Here is a 22,013-nt window from a genome sequence, read left to right on the forward strand (position 1 = left end):
AGTGACAGAAAGAGGTTCGTTTGACTTTGACACCATTATCTCAGTGTTATGTAAGCACCAACTTTGGGGTAGATATCTTTCCACAAAGTTCTACTTGAACTCCACCTCAACCTCTGTGTGTTTAAATGGAATCTCCCACTTTGAAATTCTGGAGAACAACAAAAGCATGCTTGGAAATGAGCTTGAGAAGTTTTCTTCTGAGGTTTTTCCCGAGTCCATGTTTTAGGACCGTGGGTGTATGAGAAATATGCAGGGGTTCAGTTTCATTTCCAGTGAAGCCAGAAATTCAGAATTGATTCTGAAACTTCACAAGGAGAATAAGGGCTATAAGAACGTTTGGGATACTTTCTCATTTTACAATATTCATTTTCAGAAGTTTTGTTAGGGCTTTATGGAATACTAATTTTTTTGAATATATGATATTTTCACACAGTTGCAGTACCATGTATGAAAAGGTGTCTTGTGACATTTCCTCCCACTTCTGCCTCCCACTGTCTTCTACCCACCAAGTTCTCATTCTCTCTCCCAAATCGTTAACCACTTACCACTTCCTTATTTATCTGCCCAAAGGTTTTGTGTGTGTACGTGTGTTTGTGTGTGTGTATGGGTAAAATAACACAGTACAAATATATAGTCCATCTTGCTTCCTTTTTATACAACAGTGTTTCTACCTTACTTCAATAAAGATTAGATGCACCATCCATATAAGGCTGTCTTACTGTTTTCTTTTGTAATTGCAAAATGATTTTGTCAACATATCAGAATGCATTTATCCTGTTCCTTATAATGGATGCTTTGATGCTTCTAATCTTTCACCATGAGAATGTAGCTGATGTTGCTCATGTGTTATTTCATCTGATGAGTGGGGTATGCCTGTAGGATAATCTCCCTTACTTAGAATTGCTTGATCAAAAGATGTGTGCATTTGTAGTCCTCTACAATACTGCAGATTTTTGCCAATCACCTATATCCTGAATGTTAATTAATATTAAAGAGAAAAATATCTTGGAACAGTTTTAATTTACAATTGCTACTGTAATTAACAGTAAGCACTTTTCATTTGTGTAACAGCCTTTTTGGATACAAACTGCATGTGCGTATCTGTTTTGTTGGTGATGATTTTCACAGAGTGGCAGTATGATAGGTAAGTGCATAGTCAGCTCTTTCCTAAATTAGGCTTCTTCTTTAGGAGGAGGTGGTCATTCCTAGCCTTTTTTTAATTTAAAGCTACAGGGGGTTAGTTGTGGCAAGCGCTCAAGAACCATTTTGGGTTCTGAGATTTGGCCAAAGTTGAATTCAAACAAATGCAAGCGTAACTGTACCCCAAAGCCTTCCTCCACATGGTTGAAATTTTCTCAGTAAGTCTGAAAGAAACAACAATCACTCAGATGAATTCCCAGTCTTTCTTCCTCCTTAGGTAATTTTGGAACTATTTCACCAGCACTTACCATAAGAACTGGAAAAACTGGTAATATGAAAGGAAAAAGAGCGGGAGGGAATTGGCTGGGACAGAGTTAAATTAACACTAGCAAAATGATTACTCTTTTTTCCTCTCTCAGAAGTTTGAACATTTCTTTTTTTCAACTGGTAGTTTTTGGGAATTTGGAACAAAGTGCCTTTTTCTGATTTCTCTAAACATACTATAAAGTTAACCCATTGGTTTCATAGCACATAATGTAATCAAAAAGAAGAAAACCAAAGTATGAAAGGAGGCTAAGGTTTCCTGTATCTGGAATATTAATCCATCAACAATTGATCCAGTATGTATTATTGAGCAGTAACTCAGCCATGCATCGTGTTGAAGTGAAAATAGGTGGCAGTAGACAGAAGAGGTGTGCATCTGGCCATTTCAGAGCTGAGATTCTAAGCCAGTCACTCTCTGGAGCGTCACAAAAATGCCAATGCCTTTGTCCAAGTCAACAATCTCTGGGGATATAACTCTGGAACAAATATTTGTAAAAACCCCAGGTAATTCCAAGTGAAGCCAGAGTTGCAAACCGCTGGTCTAGCCCTACCCCAGAAGATAGTTAGGAAACCACAAATATTTTGAAGAGGAAGTGGTTGTGGAAATTTTGATATGATGACATATGAACCTATTTAACATTGACTTTGAAACATTCTTGCCATGATGTTTAACTTAAAAGCAATAAAGACCCATGACCTACATTGTTATTTATAGATAGCATAGAGAATAGATAAACAAGTTAATGACACCTTGAGGTAAAATATCAGACAAATCCAGAAAGTGGTACTTTCTTCAAGATAAGTGGCTTTATTTCTTCAAAAAAAGGCAAGAAACCCTGGGGCTGGTATTGTGGCATAGTAGGTTAAGCCACCACTTAAAACGCTGTCACCCGTATTGCAGTTCATGTCTCAACAACTCTGTTTCTGACCCAGCTCCCTACTAATGCACCTGGGAAAGCAGTAGAAGATGGTCCAAGTACTTGGGCTCCTACCCCAAAGTGGGAGACCTGGATGGAGTTCCTGGCTCCTGGTTTCTGCCCAGCGCTGGCTATTGCAGCCGAACCAGCATATGGAAGACTCTTTCTCCCTCTTTCTCCCCTACTTTCCCTCTCCCTCTCTCCATCTCTCTGCCACTCTGCCTTTCAAATAAATAAATAAATCTTAAAAACAAAGAAAAGGAGAAAAGGATAAGGTGTGAGGTGGAAACTGATACAGAATAAGAGTGAAGAAACACCCACAACATATAATACATGAACTTTGATAACACCTGATCAAAATATCCTCGGGGCTAATTGTAGAAATTTAAATATGTACTAGAAATTAGATGCTATTGGGGAATATTGTTGATTTTAGGTGATAATGACATAATTATGTACATACCAGAATATCCTTACTTTTGGGAGAAGCACATTTAAGTATTTTTAAGGATGTCTGTAACTGCCCAATGGGTTCTTTGACACCATAAAATAAAATCACACAGAAGATAAGCAAATACCGTCTCACTTTCTAAAGAAAATAGGAAGAGGCTGAGGTATTCAGGGTGACAGAGGCTGCTGAACAGTGGTGATAATTACATTTAATTAACTACCTTTTCTTGTGTGAGTTCTATATTCCAGATACTGTGCTAATGACTTTATCTGCATGATTTAATTTCATTTTTAAAACAAGTATTATTATCATTGAAGAACAGTGTTTTTTTTTTTTTATACTATTTGTTGAACTCTCTACTTAGTGTAGGATTAATCTTATGAGTATAAATTTGCTAAAAATAGATCTTTGTTAAAAATTGGAATGGGGGGCTGGCGCTGTGGCTTAGTGGGTAAAGCTGCCACCTGCAGTGCTGGCATCACATATGGGTGCTGGTTCAAGTCCTGGATGCTCCATTTCTGATCCAGCTCTCTGCTATGGCCTGGGAAAGCAGAGGAAGATGGCCCCAGTCCTTGGGCCCCGGCACCCACATAGAAAACCCGGAAGAAGCTCCTGCCTAATTGTTTATGTGATTGTTCTGTAGAAGGTGTTCTTATAATTTGGAAGGCCTCATCTTTGGAGTTAGACCCAGTGGGTTTAAATCTTGGCTCTGCCATTTTTTAGATGTTTGTTCCTGGGTAATTTTTAAAAACTTTCCTAGGTTCAGCTGCTTCTTCTATGAAGCTAGAAATTATAGAAGTTTCTTTTTTAAAATTGTTATTTATTTATTTCAGAAGCAGAATTACAGAGAGAGAAGTCTTCCATCTGCTGTTTCACTCCCTAGATGACTGCAACCTCTGGACCTGGGCTGATCTGAAGCCAGGATCTCCCATGTGAGTACAGGGGCCCAAGCACTCAGGCCATCCTCTGCTGCTTTCCCAGGCCTTTAACAGGGAGCTGGATGGGAAGAGGAACAGCCGGGACACAAACCAGGGCCCATATTGGATGCCAGCATCACAGCCTAAGGTGTACCTACTACACCACAGCACTGGCCCCAATTATAGTAGTTTCTAGGATTGCTGTGCAGGTTAAATAAATATATAGGCATGATCACTAGTGTATATTGGATGATCAATAAACATGTGTTTTACTCTTCCACCCATTTCCCTTAAATTTATTTTTGGAGAGCTGCAAATATTCAAATTAATTGCCAGGACTGGCAAACTCTCAACTTGACCTCAGGGCCCATGGCTTTGAATCCCTAAAGCCTACAACAGAACTCAACTAGTGTTCAAAATATGTATTTGGGGGCCAGCACTGTGGCACAGTGGGTTAAAGCCCCAGCCTACAGTGCCAGCATCCCATATGGGTGCCAGTTTGAGTCCTGGCTGCTCCGCTTCTGATCCAGCTCTCTAATATGGCCTGGGAAAGCAGTAAAAGATGGCCCAAGTCCTTGGGCCCTTGTACCTGCATGGGAGAAGCTCCTGGCTCCTGGCTTCAGATCAGCTCTGGCTATTACGGTCTTTGGGGAGCAAACCAACAGATGGAAGACCTATCTCTCTCTCTCTTTCTCTCTCTCTCTCTCTGGCTCTACCTCTCTCTCTGTAACTCTGTCTTTCAAATAAATAAAAATAAACCTTTAAAAAATATGTATTTGTTAGTGTTCAAACATCAATGTGATGGTCATTAAGAGTCATTTGTTAAGGCTATGCCAGGTAGTAAATGTTTCCTCTAGGAAGTTGAAATTAAGATCTTATAAAATAGTTTCCTAAAACTCATGCAAAAAGTTATTAATGATCTGTTTGGAGCCTATGAAAGTTCATTTCAGATAAATGGAATTGTCTGAGGAAAGTCACTGGGGTTGGGAAGGCTTTGGCTGTTTTTTGCTGTGTTTTCCTAAGACCTCTCGTCTACTCAATCAGATTATTGTGCATAGAAAAGTGTAAATAAGAGGTAAGACTGGAATGTTTGGTTGAAAGCCTTGATTGCCTAAATATAGCAAAGAGTTGTCAGTTTTGAAGCAAATGAGCAATCAAGTTCCTAACATACCACATGGCAGATACAGTGTGTGTGTGTGTGTGTGTGTGTGTGTGTGTGTTGGGGCAGAGGGGCAATCAGGTAGGTGGTTATTTCTCTAATCTTTGAATGCAGTAGGACCAGTAATGGCAATGGAAAGTGAGAATTGCAGAGATACAGCACAAGAGAATACAGCTGCTGACTGACGTGGGCCACAGGCTTCAGAGGAGGTCATGTAGGCAGGGAAGCCTGAGCTGCCAGGAGGAGAAAGGCTCCCCCATCAGCAAGGAAACTGGTCAGGGAGGGAGCTGGCTTGGGAGAGGTGCCCTTTAAAACCTAGTTACACTGCATCCCATAGTTAGAGGCAGGGAGTCATAAAGCTGAAGGCCTAAAACTATGAGCTGTATCCCTTCTCAAGGTAGGTAGGAGAGCAGCTAACTTCTTATGGTCCATGGACACAGAGCGAAAGAAAGGAATTAAAAAATGTCTCTTAGGGCCAGTGCTGTGGTGTAGCTGGTAAAGCTGCCACCTGCAGGGCAAGCATTCCATATGGTCACTGGTTCGAGTCCCGGCTGCTCTGCTTCCAATCCAGCTCTCTGCTATGGCCTGGGAAAGCAGTGGAAGATGGCCCAAGTGCTTGGGCCCCTGGGTCCATGTGGGAGACCCCGAAGAAGCTTCTGGCTCCTGGCTTCAGATTAGTCCAGCTCTGGCTGTTGTGGTCATTTTGGGAGTACACCAACAGATGGAAGATCTCTCTCTCTCTCTCTCTCTCTCTCTCTCTCTCTCTCCCCCTCTCCCACTCCCTCTCCCTCTCCCACTCCCTCTCCCTCTCCCTCTCCCTCTCCCTCCCTCTCTCTGACTCTCCCTTCCCCTCTCTGTAATGCTATAAAATAAATAAATAAAACTTTAAACAAACTGTGGGGTCAGTGCTGTGGCATAGGGGGTAAAGCCGCCTCCTGTAGTGCCAGCATCCCACATGGGTGCCAGTTTCAGTCTCAGCTGCTCCTCTTCCAATCCAGCTCTCTGCTATGGCCTGGGAAAGCAGTAGAAGATGACCCAGGGGCCAGTGCTGTAGTGCAGCGGGTTAACACCCTGGCCTGAAGCGCCAGCATCCCATATGGGCGCCGGTTCTAGTCCTGGCTGCTCCTTTTCCCATCCAGCTCTCTGCTATGGCCTGGGAAGGCAGTGGAGAATGGCCCAAGTGCTTGGGCCCCTGCGCCCACATGGGAGACCCGGAAGAATCTCCTGGCTCCTGGCTTCAGATCAGCGCAGCTCCAGCTGTTGTGGCCATCTGGGGAGTGAACCAGTGGATGAAGACCTTTCTCTCTCTCTCTACCTCTCTTCTCTCTGTGTAACTCTGACTTTCGAATAAATAAATAAAATCTTTAATAAAAAAAAGAAGATGACTCAAGTCTTTGGGCCCCTGCACCCGCAAAGGAAACCCAGAGGAAGCTCCAGCTGTGCAGCCATTGTGAACCAGCAGACTCTCTCTCCCCCACCCCCCCCTTCTGCCTCTGCCTCTCTGTAACTCTGCCTTTCAAAAAGTAAATCTTTAAAAAAAAAATTCACACACACACAAAAATAAAGCAAATTGCTCTGTTAGTAGGCACAGACTGGCCTGGAAGAGCCAGGGCCTTAAGCCGGTGGTATTCCCATGGGATCTCTGATTCCATCTGCTTTATGGATAGACTGGGTGAAGGAAAGGGAATGACTCAGGAAAGTGAGTTTCCAGGTGTGCTTAGTAGATCAAAACGTAGCAGTGTTTTCATTCACTTATTCAACAGCTACTGAGCACCTACTGTATACCAAATATTGTGGGCATCAGGATGAAACAAAGCCTTTGATAGTGCAGTTTTTTATTCTAATTATTAGGATTTTTATTTTAAATCTAATTATAATAGTAAATTCTTAAGAAAATAAAGAAAAAATATTAGAAAGTATAAATATCCTCCCAAGGTCTTTTTGAAGTCTCTTTTCATTCTTAGCAATAATCTAGCACTAACTTTTCCTGGCAATATTCATAGCTGACTTCTCATTGTTGAGGTCTTTCTTTAACAGACCCCCTTCCTGGAGGCCCTCTGTGCAGGATCCCACAGCTGTTCTCATCCTCTGTAGTGACTGGTCATTTATTCTTTTGTACAGTGTCTGTCTTTTTGTCATGGATGGCACTCCCATCACAGCAGGAACCTCATCTCATTTGTGCTCATTGGATTCCCAATGCCTAAGGACATGGTCATAGAAGATTCTTAATAAATATCTGGATGGCGCCACGGCTCACTAGGCTAATCCTCTGCCTGGGGCACCGGCACCCCAGGTTCTAGTCCCGGTTGCTCCTCTTCCAGTCCAGCTCTCTGCTGTGGCCTGGGAAGGCAGTGGAGGATGGCCCAGGTCCTTGGGCCCCTGCACCCACGTGGGAGACCAGGAGGAAGCACCTGGCTTATGCCGGCTGTAACGGCCATTTTGGGGGGTGAACCAATGGAAGGAAAACCTTTCTCTCTGTCTCTCTCACTGTCTAACTCTGCCTGTCAAAAAAAATAAAAAAAAAATCTGAAATCTTGGTGATCAACCATCTGGGTTTGGTTGGAACTGAGGGTTTGCCCAAGACTATGGGATAAACAGAACCATGCTGGTTCAGGGCAAATCAAGACAGCTTGTTACCTATACAGAATGGATATCTGCTGAATAAGAAATTATTCTGAGAAACAGTCCTCCCATCATTGAGGTTGGATCTCAAGAGTGTTTGACCCAGAACCACAGCAGAGGTATCACTCTGCCAAGGTCCAGTTGCAGCCCCCCCTTCTAGTGTAGGCCTAAGCCTTAAGGAAAAAATGAAAGCAAATCCCCAGGGACTCCTTCAGTCATCCAAAAGAGCAGTATCATAACGCAGGCTTTGCACACCAGGCAAAAGATATGCCCATAATCTCTAACTTCAATAGGGTTGAGTCTAATCTATTGTTTCTAGGCTTCTCAAGCCTCTTGGTTACTGAGGGATCCAATGGAACCAGTCCAAAACGTAACAATTAAAAAGTCTTGGGAAATAGCATTGAAGACAACTCTGAATTGCTGTGGCCTAATCCTCTCACTTTAGAGTTGAGAACACTAAGAATCAGAGATGTCAGCCTCCCCAGTAGTGAAGCCTGCTTTATGGGAGCCTCTTTACTTTGTAAAGGTTGGCCAAGGGCTCTTGCTCCACGGGTGGGACAGGGAGGTCCTCCCACTGTTTGCACTCAGTAGGTTGTCATGTTTTGCATTTCCTTCCTCTACCTCCATGCTCTGGAAGGAGTTCTGTTAGCCATTTTGCAAATGACAATTCAAAGTGCATGTTGTTTCTCCCTAGGAATTGCTATTCTGCAAGATCAAACATTCCTTCTTTCCTGCGGTATAGGTTGATTACTCCTGGATTTTGGAGAGAATGTACTTGGCAGATTTTAAAAGAGAGAGGAAGGAAAGATGGATAAAAGGAAGGGGAGGGGAAAGAGAACCCAAAAACACCTGTAAAGATGTTTCAAGCCTAATAAGCACCTTGCTTGGGAGGTGAGATGTTCCTCAAGTTCATGTCCTTGTGATCAACTTTAAAGGTTTGCTCTGACCATATATGCATGTTTGTTTTCTTTTGTTTTCCATGTTCATTTTTTGTTTGGCTGTGTATTCTCAATCTAAAGATGACACTGGGTCTGCCATTAGTCAATGCAAGAACTGGGACAGGACTAACACAAGCTGCATCTATTTAGAGATGTTTTCAAAACAGTACGTCCTGGTTGAACTATTTTGGGGGAAAACACAGCATGTTGGTATGTTGGAAGTTAGGAAGTTTGAGTTCACGACTGACTTTTATAACAGCTGAGGCATGGCTTTTTTAACTTGGGAAGGCAGGCCATTTTTTAAGTTTGTTATAATTTCTTACCAAAACAAAACAAAACAAAACAATGCACAGAACTTAAGACAAATATTTTATTTATCTGCAGCGCTTGATGCAAACTCAGACATTCTATTTTGCCCTTGGCTGTGAATTTCTTGCTGTGAAAGGTATTAGATTGGTACTTCGGTAGAGAAGGCTTTTGTCTGTCTTAGTCTCTTAAATGATTGAGTGAGAGTTTGGGTCAGAAAACATCTCTCTTTTGCTTCCAGCTCGTTCCAAACTCCAGCTCTGCCAGCAGCAGCCACACCTTTCACCCCACCTCCCCCCTTCCACATCCCCCCTCCAGACTCCCCCCCCACCCCCCAGTCTCACAACAGACCGGAAGTCTGGGCCATTCCACTCTCAGAGGGACCTATGTGTATTCAGGCTCCTCTCCTTCAGCTCTTCAGAGACAGCTCATTGGAGACACTGATGGGGATAATTGTAGATTCTAAAATTATCACTGGTTAATTCCAGGCCCTAGAAACATTAATCATATGCTAATGGTGTTAATCTGTGGGAGAGTTGACTTTGAAGCTGGTTCATTGAAGAACCAAGCTCATTTGTGTGTTAACGATGTGTCACAATGCACATCACTGTCTTCGAGGGGACAAACACAGTCACAGCAGAAAGCAGGAGGGGGGCTGATTTGATCAGCTACACAAGAGGTGTAACATTCTTTAATAAACTTTACATCTCCTATATTCTAATTTTGCACAGTAGGGCCAAATAAAATTCTCTGGCCTGTTGATTGGCAGTTACATTTTATAAGTGTGATTAATCATCAAACAGGGGAAAGTCAAGCACTAACTTCACCAGTGTATCTAGGCATCATTTTAAAATGTAAGCTTTCAATATAGAAATACAAGGTTTTGGAATATAGCTATATGAAAATTTTTAGTTTTAATTATAAGATTCTTTCTTTTGGGGGAGATGTTTATAAAATAAAAAGGCACAAACACATGTGTGCCCAGTGTTCACAAATGACAATATTGAAGATTTCATCATGATTGTTATATGCCTTTCTGTATAAGAAATCAAAAAGGCAGTCTCCTTGGTCTTCCTGTCCCAGCGCCACTTCTGCGCCTTCTCAGACACAGGCCTTCTCTTTCTCCACTGACATTCCATTAAACTGTAGGATCTGTTCCATTAATTTTTGTGCTAAAATAAAGTTAACATTATGTTTTTCTATAACAGTATCTAAGCATATTACACAGAAATGTTGGCTTTACTGCTGAAGGAATAATTATCCATGTGTCAGAATAAATGTTTGCACAACTTACAAGTTTAAACTTCACAGAACCATCCAGAAATCATAATTCTTTAGGGAAATGCTCTAACACTTTAAAAAGACAATATAGTCTTATAAAAAATCAATTACTTTATTACACAAAAGGGAAAACACTTTAGGTACATGCTTTTCTGATAATAACGGTAAATGCTAATTAGAGAAATATTTCGATCAGCATTTTTTTTTGGATATACCTTATAGAAGCTGATTATTGGTGCAGAAACATGGAGACCTTAATGATAAAGCAATCAAAGTGTTTACTATGTGACTACCCTAAATATTAAAATAAGGTAATAAATGGTATTAGTAACAATCGGAAAATTCCAATAAAAGGCATTAACAATTCTGGAGAATTCTCCTTTATTATTTTTTCAAAAGGTTTTCAACTAAGGATATTTTTCATCTATACCTGAAAACAAATTGTACTTCTTTCCTGTCAAAGTGATTCCATAGATTCACCTGTCCAGAAACAATTAGGAAATAAAAGCACACAGTGCTTGAAGTCCTGAGATTATTATCTGGACTCTGAGTGGTGTGACTTTACTATTATCTTGTTAGTGTTGGATGGATCATTTCATCTTACTGGGATACAGTTTCTTCAACTCAAGAATGCCTTGGTTGGTGATACAGGGATGACAAAAGCTTAAAAGAAGTGATCATTAATATTTCTCCCAACTCTAAAATATTATTATTCTATTACTTTCTACCTTCTCTCAATATTCTAGGACATAAATTGGTCATTAGTCAAAACTGAGGGAAACTTCTAGCAAAATAATCAGACAACATTAAAGGCAAAGAATCTGAAATTTTTTTGAAAGTTACCTTAATTCATTATAAGATCAACTCATTCAGAAAGGAACCAAGCAAAAACTGCTGTAGTGAGAATTACAAATGGGTTTTTTTATATTTATTATTCAGTACAAAGATGTTATAATATGAAGAAGATCTGAATAAACTCATGGTAAACATATCTACTCAAAACAGTGACAATCAAAACATATCTAATCAAAACGATGTATGTTTAAGATTATTAACTGTCTTTTTTTTCAGTGTGGAAAAGATAAGTTACTGTGCATTATGTAATCAGAGAAGAGGCAGACAATCCCCTGACCTTGTGATCAAATCAAGTTCTTATTGCTTTTCGATCATCAGTATTCTTCCTGAGAATGTTGCAAATCATTACTTTGTAGGAGGAAACAAGAAATGGTAAATGGGTGAAATAACAGTGCTTATTAAAGGAAAAATAATGAAGTTTGGTTTCAACAGTCCTTGTCTATAAAGGAAGAAAGATATAGTGAATTTTTTTTTTTTTACATCTTTGTAGGGAGTTGGAAAAGGCAACATATCTGTTGTGGAATTCCCCATGCAGTTATTACATTCTTTCATACAACTTTAGGGTCTGGGAGATAAAAAGTGACAGTGATAAAGAATCGCGTGAACATGTGAAAGAGATTTCCGGAAATCATCTTTTCTAGTCACCTCCCTTTATTTAGGAGTAGCTACTTAAGTTTAACCAGATGACTCTGTAGAATATATTTAGCGATCCCAGAAGAGGGAAATGTATGCCTGCCGTAATGACCACTGTCAGAATTCAGTGACCCTCACACATCCAGTGTCCTCCCTAAATGAGATAATGGATGTGAAAGAGCCCCGTCAACTATAACAAACCTTGGAGGTTAATGCTGAGATGGTCATCCCCAGGCTGACCCAGTTGCTGGTTTCATCACAAAAATTCCTTCTAAGTGGCAGGTTCATTTTACAGTCATGAAGGGATTGATGGCACTGGGCACGAAAACAGGATCTTGAACATCTCAGTGTTTATGTTCTTGCTTTGGCTAATGCATCTCATCAGGGTCCAGGGACAGCTCTGTGGAAAGGCCCTTGCCAAACACAAGCACACGCGTCCATTACCACGCAGCTCCAACAAGGTCCCCTCGTAAGCTGGGTTGGCCCACGGTCACACATCTTTTTACTCAGGCTAGAAGCGGAAGCGGGCTTGAAAACAAAGCCCACCAAAGAGCCTCCTTCCTCGTTTCCCTCTAGGACCACAGTTAATGAGGAACAGGAAGTATTGGGAATGTGTGCACAATAACAAGCAGAAAATAAGTTTCTCTCCAAGGCTTGGAGCTGGGCTGGTCTAGTTGGCTTGTTACAGGCCTTAGTGTAAGAACCCGTCTTTCCTTTGCAGCCGTGTGGGTGAGAGACCCCAAGATCAGGGGTCCCAGGAAGTCCTGTGGTTCTTCAGTATCTTTGTCCTGGATTCATCAAATCCCACAGTACTTCCTCCTTTTCTGTGAGGGCAGAGTAAGGGTGGAATAGTTAAATTTTCTCCCCCTGCTTTAAATCTAGTCTCTATGAAATAGCAATTCCTTTTTGTCAATGTAAAATAGTTTGGTATCTGTGTAGTATTCTAGGTATCATAGGTTATTTTACTTCTTACATATTAAAAAAATCTATTGAAGCTGTTATCTATTCCTATGTACCTTTCCCTATTTAGTCCTTTCTGGTGTTTTGGCTTTTTCTTCCTCTTTTACAAAACAAGTTTTTAACATTTGAGGACAGTTATGCTTTATGAGATGTCCACTTAAGGTTCACGTGTTTTAAAAAGTGTGCAAACCACAAATGATGGTATTAAATTTGCATCCATAAAGAAGTAAGCATGTCTTTGAGACAAATAATATCATTGTTTTGAAGGAAAACCACTGGTTTCTGGCTTAATTTAAATACACATGTCTACTAGTTTTAAATATTACTTCATAAATCTTACAGTAAGTAATCAAATCAATTTTATGGGGTGGGAAGACGGGTGCATTGGACTCAGAGATATATGGCTTTAATTTATGGTTTCTCCAGCTGAGTGGTCTTGGTGAGTTATAAGCCTCATTCCTGTATCTTGGAAATGGAAATAATTGTCTCTGTCTCATGGTCTCAATGAGGATTAAAGTTAATGTAAATAAAAAACGTACCACAGGTTGGTAAGCCACCAATATTGGGGGAACGGGATAAGCAGCATCAACACGTGTTAATGCAGATAGATGCTCAAAAGGCTAAGTGGGAGGGAAGGCAATGAGAAGCCAATCAGACTGCACAGTAACATCTACACTCACGCGGTCCTCCAAACACAACACTGTCCTTGCTCCTGAACGCTAAATACAGAGTGGCAAAAACTCGGATGTTAGATGGGAAGTGAAAGGTGTGAGCATAAAGGAAAGTGGGTTGATGTGATGACTGCTTGCTCTCGTGCACCTTAGACACAAGAGGGTCAGAAAGGACGACGCTGTTTAGCCCAGAGACTGCCATGTCGTAGACAGGCAGTAGCAGCCCCTGGTTTTGAACACTGGAGTGAGGCATTCTCAACAGGACTTTATTCCCATCGGTATCACTGCTGCTGTTGCGCTTACTGACATTGACAGGTGTAAGCACTGAACCATTGGAGTCAAAGGAACAGGAAGACACTGTGAGAAGAAGAGAATGGAAAGACTCTTGTGGAGGTAGAGAATAATGGAGATATACTAGTAATGACAGCAATTATTTGTTGAGTGCTTCTCATGTGCTAGGGTTTAATTCACTCATTCAGTCCCTCATTGCTTCAATACACACTATTGAGTGCTTGTTATATGTCAGACACTCAATAGTGTGTGTTGAAGCAATCTCTTAAGGAAGCCTGAGTTACTCCAACTCTTTGAGATTTTATTTATTCATCCATCTGAAAGGGAAAAGACAGACATCTGCTACCTGCTGGTTCACTCCTCTAATGCCCACAAGCCAGGGCTGGGCCAGGCTGAAGCCAGGAGCTGGGAACTCAATCCCAGTTTCCCATGTGGGTGGCACAGGCCCAAGTACTTGAGCCATCACCTACTGCCTCCCAGGGTGTGCATAAACAGGAAGCTGGAAGCAGAAGCTGTGCCAACACCCCACCCAGAAACTTCACTATGGATTTGGAGTATCCCAAGCATTGTCTTAATTGCTGTGCCAAACACCCACTCCGTTCAACCCTCTTCATCTATTCCTACAATACTAGCCATCTCAAGCGCAAATGACTTGCCCAGTATCATATAGTCTATTCCAGAACCAGAAAAAGAAAACCGAGCTTAAAAAAATGACCAGCCAGCACATCCACAGAGCTGCACAGGACCACGCAGGCCTCCCATCTTGCTCCACATGGCTGTGTGGCTCTCATTTCAACTGCACGGTCGCCACAGGGGAGCCAGAGGCTCAGCTAGGTGAGAGCGAGTGACTAAACCCAGGAGAGGCTCATTTACAGAAGGAAGGAGGGAGGCTGATAGAGAGGAACACAAGTCAGACGGGGCATGCATGACGGAAATGACGTGAGGAAGGAGCTAGGAACAGGGCCGGGGTGAGAGGGGGAGGGCTTTAAACTGTGTCTTCTCCCAGAATCAGGGAGGGATGGTAGGGACCACGCAGCAGGGACAGCAAGTGTTCCTCTGGCTCGTCATCCTAGTTACAGCCCTCCGGGACAGGTATGAGTAGTGCCGATCATACACCCACTGCTGTTCTCTATGCAGTCTGCAGCTCAGAAAGCCTACTTTCCTTACTCAAGGTCACGTGGCGCGCAGGAGCCAAGTGACCCTGTAAAATGTTCCCGTCTCTGCCTCTTTTCGCTCTGTGTTTCCATTATTTCTTCCCTCAGCCTCCTTTTATGTGCACAAGGTGAGGTGTTGAGGTCTCACCTTTATTTCTAAAATAGTTACCAAGTGTCCAAGGATAGAGTGAGTATGTGGTTCCCATGACAACACAGCCGTTCCTGGGGACTGGCTTCCCGCCTGGCCTCCAGAATCCCGTTTCAGAGCGGCCCTCCTTTGTGAACTTCAGCGCTCGTCATTTCGCGGTGTTTGGGGGTGGCTCGTCGCGCACTGCCTTTCCCTCTCCAGACCGCAGCGCCTGGCCTCATTTGGCCATCGCGTGCCCCAGCGTTGCGCACCACGTCCTGTGCTTCCTCTTCTGCAAGTTGCACGGACGGTAACCTTCGGCTCGTAATGATTATGTTCGGAGATACTGCACAACGAGTCGGGCCGGTCTTTATAGGTATAAATGAATACACACACACACACACACACACAGCGCTGCGCAAACAGCCGGTCTTTACAGGTATAAATGAATACACACACACAGCGCTGCACAAACAGCCCCGGGCAGGTGCACTCAGGGCGTAACGCACGCCGCCTGGGCGAGCCCGACCGGCGCTGCTGCAGAACGCGGCGCGCAGGGCCCCGGCGGCCTCCGCGGCGTGGGCGGGCCCCAGGCCCTGGAGCGGCGGGAGTCCCCGGCCCACTGGGGCTCGCGGGCAGGTCCCGGGGCGGCGTGGGCGGTCAGCCGCGCCGTGATTGGCCCGCGCCCGGCGGGGCGGGGCGGGCGCTGGGGAAGGGGGTGTGCGCGGCGGCCGGGGCCGTAGTTTCAGTATAAACAAGGAGCCCGGCGGCACAGGGCCGATTTTCCCCTCGGCTTCCCGCGCTCTTGCGCTCCCGCTCCTTCGATCGCATTCGTGGACGCGCTGCAAACGGCCAGGAGGCGGAAGACCCGGGTGACCGGCGGGTAGGTGGTTCGCGGGCCAGGCTGGTCTCCCGGCAGGGTCCCGCGCCCGGCGGCGGCGGGGGTCGCGGGACTGTGCTCCGCGCCGCGCCGTCCTCGGAACCCCGCGAGCTGGGCTCTGGGGCTGCGCCCCGCGGCCGGGTGGCGATCCTGGGGCCGGGAGAGCGCTGCGCCCAGCGCCAGGCGAAAGCCTGGGGCCGCAGGAAGTCCCCCTGCCGGGCCGCCGCGCTCCCAACAGGTGCGAGGCTGAGCCGCGGAGTCCCGGGCGGGGATCAGCGTGGCTGGAACGCGGCTGCGTCCTCCCCGACCCCGCACCCAGGCCTCCGGTTGGAGATGTTGGTAGTTTCTGAGGCTCTGTCGGAGTTCAGGTCGCGTCTCATCTTTTTCCCATCCGTCTTTCCTTCCCGTGCACACCTGCGTTGTTTCCTTCTGTTTCTGGGCTACCTTTTTCCGTGTGTGTGTGTGTGTGTGTGTGTAAGTTTATTTCTTTGTCGGTGCGAGAGGGTGTGGGGTTCGACTCTTAGGAGAAGGGGGCAGGCAACAGAAACCTCTACCCCTGACTTTCATCCCTGGTTCACCTGGTGCCCTTGGGAGACACTGAGTCGCATTGCTTTTTGTCTGAGCTCAAGTGAGTCGCCTTGGGTCACCGGCCCGGGAGATACTCATAGGAGGTTGGGGGTTACAACTGGGAGTCTCGCGTGCTGTCAGTGTGAGGGAGGCTGTCGGACACCCTCACTGCTGTACAAGACAGGGGTCTCCGCGCGCGGCGCGTGTGCGTGTGTGTGTGCTTGGTGCCATTTGAGTATTGCCAACCAAACTGGTGCAGTTCAGGCGAGAGCAACGTAGCTGAGTCTTCTGACCGCGCATGGGGAGCCCCGTTCGGATGAAGAGCACCCGGGAGGTCCAGGCAGAGACTTTGTCCTGTGACTGTGGATGCGTGGGTCTTCGCCTGTGAATTCAGTGTGCACGGATGAATGCGCACACACGTTTGTGTATGTGTGTTTGGGCTGAAGCGTCTCCAAGGAACCCTTCGTCAGCAGCGCCATGTGATGACGGTCAGGAACTGCTGGTGTGGTGGATCTATATTTAGCTCCCATGATCTCTCGTGGCCCAGGGGGCGTCTCTGAACCGGGTGCATAGAGGGCAAGAGGCCAGGGGACGGGGAGGCGCTCTTGCAAGACATCTGGCACAGTCAGACTCAGATGGGGTGAATAATTAGTCTTTGCCCCTGAAAACAGTAGCTACAGCTTGGCTTGTGATGGCTGAGCCTTGAGAAAAACAAGGGGCTTTACAGTTAAGCCACATATGTACCTGGTGGGGGATTTGGGAGGAAACAGCTGATCAGATGAGGTTTAGAGCAAATGTAGATGCAATTTCCAAAAAAAAAAAAAAGGAAGGTGAAAAATTCTTGGCTGTTGAGATTTTTTTCAAGACAGGAAAGAATGACAGCTTGTTTGGCCCTGTGATTGTAGGTGATCTTATTTGGGGGTGGGGGGACGGATGATGGCTGAGTCAGTGAGGACCCAGGGCACTGGTGACAGAGGTCAGAGTTCTTGGGCAGTGCTTGCCATGTCATGGCCTTCACGTGGATTTTTTGCAGTGGAGACAAGATCAACCGCTGAACAGCAAGTTTTTTTGTAGGTATTCTTACCCTGTGTGTCCATCAATCCTTTGTTTTCCTTGGGATGGTAATGTTCTGGCTACTAAGCCTGCCGGCCTTGTTCTTTCCAGGGGTCTAATGAAGTGTTCAAGTCTTTGAGTTGATTTCTCGCTTGGAGCATTTGCAGCCTTGCTCTATTTATGTGCTCCGCTAGACCTTTTATCGGATGCTACCGCACTTGCTAGCGTGGGGTCATGCTGTCTTGTGGCAAAAAGCATCCCCAGAAAATATTTGGATCTGTTATCTTTTTCGCACAGCTTAGCGTCTCACCTTCTCTATTCTTACGTGTATATAACCAAATATTTCTAAGTATGTATCATATAGCAATATATATTTCTATACTAACATTTCATGTTCATAATCTAAATTAGCTCCCAGTTAATGGTGTACAGTAGACACAGTAAGACTGATGGAGTGCAGTCTACCCAGAGGAAGGAGAAGCAGTAAGGAAATGGAATGGGGAAGCACAGGTCCATGCATGTGAGCTGAGAGGTCTGATATGGCACAGGACTCAATGGGATGGTCTGTATCCATTTCCAAAGGCTTCCTGAGGAGTTGGACTTGGGAGGCGGATTGGATGGTCCTAAAGAAGGTACCCCCTTGGAAAGGAGGTGGGGAAAGGGGCTTACTCTGCCTTCCTTGGGAGGAGCAGCCAGAGTCCCTGAAGTAGGGATTGTCTCTTGATTCCAATGCCACAAATAACAAATGGAAAAACCATGATAACACGTTGTGAAGTCTTCAAGAGGCGACCTGGTCTGTCGAAAATGCTGCTTAAGGTGTATGGGATTTTTGCTGGGAGTGGCTGAACTCAGATATCACTTCCTTCCCCTTCTGTTTTTCTAGAACTATGGTTGTCCTTTTGTGGTTTTCCGGTTAAATCCAGGCAAACTAGATCTGTCTCCCAGCCTGGTGCTGGGTGGATTTCTGCCAGGCGCACGAGAAGACCTGGGGCCTTACTGGGTCCTTTACCCTCTCCTCAGGCCTGCAGATCTGCACGCTGGGGCCTGGAGCTGGTGGCTCCCTCTTGGCTCTGTCCTAAAGGCTTCGTTTTGTTGTGCCGTCACCTCATGCACTTGCACCCTGTCATAGGAATGGATGCAGGAAGGGTGAAGTGATGTGTGGTTAGGTCTTCAGCTGCTTTTTGGGTCCATGGGAGTAAGGAGGGTACAGTGACCTTTCCTTGTGCTGATACCTTTATATAGAAGTTTAACATTTTCTTTTAAAAAATTTATTTATATGCTTATTTGAAAGAGAAAGAGAGAGAGGGAAGGAGAAAGAAAAGTCTTCCACCTGCTGGTTCACTCCCCAGATGGCTGCAACTCCCAGGTCTGGGCCAGGCTAAAGCCAGGTGCCTGGGACTCCTGTGTTGGTCTCTCACGTGGATGGCAGGCACCTGAGCCATCCTCTGCTACCTTCCCAGGGACGCTGCATGAGACGCAGAGCAGCTGGGACTCTAGCCAGCACTCAGATAGGGGTGCTGGTATGGCAAGTGGCTGCCCAACCTGCTGTGCCACAGCGTGGCCCCAGATTTGACATTTTCTTGGACAGTCTTTGGCTTTGTTTTCTCTGTGAGTTTGAGTGTTAAGAATTATGAATTTCCAAGAAAGTGAAGGTCAAGATTTCCTCTTAGCCTATTAAATCGATGTTGCTGTCTACCAAATTTTTAAGGTCTCTATTGACCAGTCACTTTGTTTCCTTGGGTTTATGTATTATTTAATTTCAGGGTCTCTCTGTATCTGAAAATTGTTCAGTTGAGTCCAATTGTATTAGGAAACCCTGGGATGAAAATGAGTTTAAGACAGAGAAAGCGCAAATGAGCCTTGTAAGAGAGGAAAAGACTCTGTAGACCCAATGTCTATCTGTTTACATAAAAGAAAAGAATGGAGGGGGAGGGGTAAGCATAGCTTTTCAAGAACTTACAGCCAAAAAAGAAAATTATTGCAGTCATCATGTTACATAAAAAAAGATAAGTAGAAAATTCGACTTCTTACCAAATGTCCTCCCTAAGTGTCAGATTATGTTCCTGCTGAAATGAATTGGATGTCGAAACATAAATCTTTTCATAAGGGGTGCTCCCGTATGATGTTCTACAATTTAGCTTGAGGTCTATCAGGTACTCATTTTTGCTGTTCATTGTAGTAGCCACACGGAGACATTTAATGTAAATTTATTTTAAATTAAGCAAAATGTGGAAGTCAGTTTCCCAGTTGCTCTGGTACTACCAGTCCCAACAGCTTCCTGTAGCTGGGAGCTACTGTACTGGACAGTGTGGAAGAGGAACGTTTCCAAGATCCCAGAAAGTCCTTTCTGATAGCCCTTGATTAGATAATGATGAATTTGATTATCCAGATCATTTTTATTCCTCTGGGAGTTCTCATCAGAGAAGCGCACCAAAGACTTTGGGAAGCGGGACGGACTGGCTTCAGCGGCCAGTGGGCTTCACTTGTATAGCCTGAGTGCAGCCACTTTCCCAGCTCAATAAGCGGAGAACCCTCACACCAGTTTCTCTGTATTTTTTTTCTCTTTGCTTTTCTAAACCTGTCCCAGCTGTTACTGCTGGAAAGCCCCAACCCTTTCAAACACAAGGGAGAAGGAGCCATCTACTGTTCATATCAGGAACTGCATGAAAGTAGGAGATGATAAACGTACTTAAGGCTTGATGAATGACAACTTGTATTGGATATTCAGTTCCCACACAGTGCAGCCTTATCTCTTAGGAAAGTTTTAGAGGACCTTCCAGACCTGTTTAGAGTTTCTGTGTGCTAAAATGCCATTTTGTGTTTTGATAAACTTCTAACAACATCCACAAGACAAAAAATAACAAAGCTTTATTTTTCTTCCTGGGAAACCAAGGGTGGTAACCCTTTGAGTCAGAAGTCCCTTGCCCCATCAGCTAAGAACTACTGAAGTAGCATTGAGAACAAATCAAACAAAATGCAAGTTCATGTTTTTGTAAGGGTGTTTATAACTCACAGAGGGGAGAAATAATATCACATTTCATTGTGGAGAGAAATAGGACTTCCAGCCTCAAAAATACTGATGTTCCTCCCTTAAGTCTGATGTCTGCAAAGCCTCTGGGACTCAGTGCCAAAGAATGTACTTATCTCGGAGTTCCTTACTTTCTGTCCACATGCCAAAGAAGTGAGTGGATCCTGTATCGCCACCTTAGAGTTATTTTCCTCTCCATACAATATTTCCTTTTTCAAGGAGCTTAGCAAAGGTGTAGCACTTAGACAGTTTCTGGAGATGCTAATAGAAATATCTGTTGTCAGGATTTCCCTGTCTGAGAAAAGAAATAAGATAATCCTCTAGATGTTTTCAAACTCAAAATAAGCTCTGTTTTTAGAGTCAGGAACTTGACTTTTGCCTTTCGCCTGGACTCAAACCCAGAGTTAGATTCACCCTCGAAGGGTGCAAGCTTTGTATTCTTCAAGCAGTGCCAAGAGGGAGCTAGAACTGAAGAGGCTGGCTGGAGTATGCCTTATAATTCAGATCACTGCTGCTCACAGTGAAGAAACCCAATGTTGAAGGTTTATCCACGGTGCAAGTTCCTTGGAAATCCAGATGGGAACTGAGGAACCAGCAGATCCAAGGTATTAAATTAAACTTCTTCCCACTAAACAGATCTGCTCTCAAAGTTCAGCTCTGATGGGCAGGACTTCCTCTGCTTCAGAGTTCCTCTTCTTTGTCATCGGTCCTTTTTAGTTGAGATACAAGCCCAGCATTTGAACGGAAATTAAAGTATTATGGCCAACGCAAAGGCATTGACTTTAGCACAATATCTCAGTAAAGCACTGTGCCATGAAATATGGTTTTTTAAAAAATATTTATCTTTCTTTTGACTCCTACATTTTCTATCTCATTCTCAGGAGTGTAAAGGAAATGCTGAATTGGCATTCTGGTAGGGATTTACAAGGCACCTGTAACGGACATTGAGGGATAGCTTTTGATTTAGGTCCCACACCATCTTTTCCTCGACCTCTCTTCCAATTTGAATAGTCACCTGAAACCACCTTATCCTGGCGCACCTGCTTTGTCATAAATAACCGCGCGCAACAGCAGCCACTGATTCAGACACAGGCTGCTGTTTGGAGAGAGGCAGCTTTTCGTCTGGTGTTGTCGTTGCCCTGAAACCATTAGGCATGCTTTTCAAGTCCACTCGTCCCATTAATCACCCAGAGCTTGCTTCCTTGCCGCCGGATCAGTGTGAGCCTGAACTTTTTCAGGGTCCTTGGAAGAACATGATATATCTTTGTGACTGAATTAGCTGGCCCTGGAAGATGCCTCGGCCGTCAAGCAACGTTTCAGCTTACCAAATCAATTTCAAGAATGAATATTCATCGTGTGTACCTGGGTTGGATATACCTTTACTTCCTGGAGGAAACCTTTCCAACATACCCTGCCCTCTGTACCCTAATGTGGGGGTCTCTAAGCTTTCCCAAAGCCCATTTCTGTTGACTGTTACCTCACTGCATCTCCTCCTGCCTCAAAAGACTGCCCAAAAGCCGTTTTGCATAGCTTCACTCAAACCTAAAGAGTCCCCATTTTTTGCTTCTCTTTAACTCAGTTTGATTGCAACTATCGGGAAACACAAGTATTTCTGGGTTTTTGAGGAACCTGGATGTGCTGGACCAGGGTTCCCTTCAGGGCTAACAAGCTCTACTCTGTGGTAGAGAACTAATAAATGGGCTCCCATGCAAGCCGGCACAGCGTCCACTGATTCTGGG

General features: G+C 44.4%; 1 protein-coding gene across 4 annotated transcripts in view; it reads left to right on the forward strand.

Moving 5' to 3' along the window:
- Positions 1-22,013, forward strand: part of RASGEF1B (RasGEF domain family member 1B) — a 614,689-nt gene that overhangs the window by 560,354 nt on the left and 32,322 nt on the right. Inside the window, exon 1 of one of the 4 annotated variants that reach the window (XM_002717085.6) lies at positions 15,490-15,629. The exons of the other annotated variants lie outside the window; for them this stretch is intronic. The gene's annotated coding sequence lies outside the window, so the exon portion shown is untranslated. Of the gene's footprint in view, positions 1-15,489; positions 15,630-22,013 lie in introns of those variants that run through there. 4 annotated transcript variants of the gene reach the window in all.

This window comes from Oryctolagus cuniculus, chromosome 8 (assembly GCF_051225735.1).
Source record: "Oryctolagus cuniculus isolate XC-2025 breed Fujian yellow rabbit chromosome 8, ASM5122573v1, whole genome shotgun sequence".
NCBI classification, from domain to species: Eukaryota; Metazoa; Chordata; class Mammalia; order Lagomorpha; family Leporidae; genus Oryctolagus; species Oryctolagus cuniculus.